The sequence below is a fragment of the Curcuma longa genome, chromosome 10, assembly GCF_044706935.1.
Source record: "Curcuma longa cultivar G26 ecotype Majalengka, Jawa Barat chromosome 10, ITB_CL_G26_1.1, whole genome shotgun sequence".
Taxonomy (NCBI): Eukaryota; Viridiplantae; Streptophyta; class Magnoliopsida; order Zingiberales; family Zingiberaceae; genus Curcuma; species Curcuma longa.
The window spans coordinates 718,483-721,692 of record NC_133870.1 but is presented as its reverse complement, the minus strand read 5'-3'; the positions used below and the strand labels follow the sequence as shown (position 1 = coordinate 721,692).

Genomic DNA, 3,210 nt, shown 5'->3' with positions numbered 1-3,210 from the left:
AAACAAACAACATCCATCCATAATAAAATACATAAATAAAAAGTATCCAAATGACCAGAAAAAAAAAATATCACCGTCCACGGCATCGGCCTCGGGTAATACTTTCTGCGTCACTCTCTTCTTCATCATAATTTCTTTTTCTTTTCCTACATCAGAAAATAAAAATATTATAACATTATTTTGTACAAATAAAGTATAATATGTAAAAATTTACCTCTTCGCCATCCTTGGTTTCATCAACCCTGTTCGAAATAAAATAACAATATTAATCAGTAAAAAATAAAAGAGTTACAAATAGGAAAAAATAAAAGCAATACTAATTGTGAAAAAAATTATATTGATACACAACTAGGCTATGAAGAATCGTCGTCGTCACCGTCATCACCACCGTCATCACCGGGAACTGGAGGAGGAAGCTGACTCGGAGCGGAGCCTAACTGAAGATGGTGCATAATCCAATCCTGCTGTCTGCGCATTTCTCTCATTTCTTCATCTCTTTGCAAAATTATTCCTTTTAAATGAGAGACTTCTTCAGTTAGGCTGTCTATTTGTGCCCTCATTGCTGGTTGGGTGGAAGAAGATGTGGCAGGAACTCGATGAGTTCTGCTCAGAGAACTCATTCCCAATATCCTCCCCCCTTTGATCCTCCACTCGCCTCCAACCAGATACTCAGGTCATTTCCAACGGAGGGCTCAGATCCATCAGCATTATCACTAGCACTTGAACTTCTCTGTGCTAGCTCGAGCTCATCATATTTTTCCTGTATTGAAATATAAATACATTTAATAAGTTAGAAGATACATAACTATTAAAATTCAATTAAGTTAAATATTAAAATTTAAACCTTCATAGCTCTAGCTCTCTCCCCGCTCCAAGTCTTATCTTTTTTTTGAAAAGTGCGGGTAAATGTCTCAATAAAAAGTGGCTCCTTCCCCATCTCCTTAGCCTAAAAAAATATTGTTAGAAATATACTAATAATTTAAATTTAATTAATAATATAGTGTTTATAAGAAATTACTAATCTGCGTGTGTGTTCGTCGATGTTGATGGAGCCTCCCGCATATGTAGCAGATGAGTCACCAGAATTAAATGTTTGATTTGCTTTGTTCTGGTGACTTCTTTGTTTACTTTCCTCGGTTTCCAAACACCGAGGATCCTCGTCCAGTTTTCATCGGTGATGCACGCTGGTTTTTTGCTTCTGGTCTTGGCATGATTTAGAGTATGCCGAATATGATCCCCATATTTTTTTAAAAAAAATCCGCTTTATTTCCATTTCTTCTGATGGATCCCAAGTAAATGCTCGCTAAAATAAAAAAAATAACAAATGATTAGATATATTCAATTTAATTTGATATATCAATTAAATTAAGAAAATATATACCTTAAATTCATTCCACCATAAATCTTTTGTGGGTGATGGAGTGCTAGTGTAAGTCATAAGAAGCCCCTCCCCAATGGTTATTCACGATTTTATTAATTTCACGAATAATTGATACAGAATTTTGAAATCTATACAAAAATTTCAAACAAACATTAATTAGTAACCTAAAAAAAATAAAATCTGAATATAAAAAAAATGATAAATACTTACGAATCGCCCTGAGGGACTATAAACTCCCGAGTCTTCTGCATCTCAGTAGCGGACTGTCTGGGAGAAGGGTCTGGAGACTGTAACGGCGACGACTGTGGTGGCGAAGGTGCATGCGAAGGTCCTGCAGCGCCAGGTGGTGAAGGAGACTGGCAGGTGCTGAAGGAGACTGGCCAGGTGCTGAAGGTCCTGACTGGCCAGGTGCTGAAGCAGACTGGCCAGGAGTACTCCGTCTATGACCACCTCTGCGAAACTGTCAAACAAAATTGTTATGAGATAAAATAATAAATATTCATTACATAAAGAGGAATATGAAAAAACTTACCATATGTGCTACGTACGAGATAAGCAGGTGTAAAACAGAATATGCAAATAATATCACCTGTAATAACATATAAGAAAAAATACAGTGCATCAACAGTTAATTACAAATATTTAACAATACGACAGTATATAAACAAGTAAATAAGCAACAAGTTATATAAATATGCAGAATAAAACTAAATTACTCATAAAAATTTTCTTACCATTTATAAAAGATCTCATTTTTTATATAATATCAAAGTCCTCATTTTCATTGTCATTATCATCGTCGTCGTCGTCGTCGTCGTCGTCGTCTTCGTCGTCATCGTTGTCGTCGTCTCGTCGTCGTCTTCATTATCATTAATTTCACTTGCATCCACATTTATTACAATTCCGCTGGGATCTCGTAATGTTGAAATAATATGTTCTTCAGTCTCAAATGTGTTTCTAACTTCCTCTTGTTGATATGCAATGTCTTCCCAACGTTCCTCAATTTTTGTCCGTGCTTTAGTTTTACAAACAACCCACCAATCATTTTTGTCACGTCTCAAACTAGGATACGAAGCATAGAATACCTGAATAGCTTGTTGTGCCAACACAAATGGTTCATATCTTTTATAAAATCTCTTATGATTTATTTCAACCAAATTGTAGTGTGGATGCACCTTCATTCCTCTGACAGGGTCAAACCAGCGACACATAAATAAAATAACTCGCATTTCTGGTCCGGGGTATTCTACCTCTATAATTTCATCCAGCAAACCATAAAAATCATTGCTTGCACTGCCTCTATCATTATCTGATGACTGAACACATACCCCACTATTCATTGTACTTTTTCCCATTCCATATTCTTGAGTATGAAAAATATATCCATTTATGAAATATGCTGGCCAAGTGCGTACCAATGCTTTTGGACCCCAAGAAAGATGAAATAGAAATTCCTGCTCAAGGTGAGCTTGATTATCATGAACCTAAAATCAAAAAAATATGTTTAAAAATTTACATATGTATAAATGATAGTACAAGTTTAATGTTAAGGAATGATAAGAGGAATGATAGTTAAATGATAAGGCATGTGAAAAGTATAACCATCGAGGGAAATGAACCGTGCAGGAGCGTTAGGCTTTTGCTTTATTACACCTTAATACTATCCTTAATGCTGTGGTAAATGCACACTACGTTATGTTACCGACCCTTAGGCCTATAAGTAAGAGGGATTGCCTTCTTCTTCTTTTCTTCCTTGTCGAAACTCTGCCGAAGTTGCTGGAGCTTTGAGATTTAGAGGTTGAAGAGGTCACGAAGGTCTATTGGTCAAC

At 36.0% G+C, this 3,210-nt stretch overlaps 1 pseudogene; it reads right to left on the bottom strand.

The window, feature by feature from the left end:
• Window positions 1–353: 353 nt before the first annotated feature.
• Window positions 354–2,736, bottom strand: LOC141836029 (uncharacterized; annotated as a pseudogene).
• Window positions 2,737–3,210: the final 474 nt, after the last annotated feature.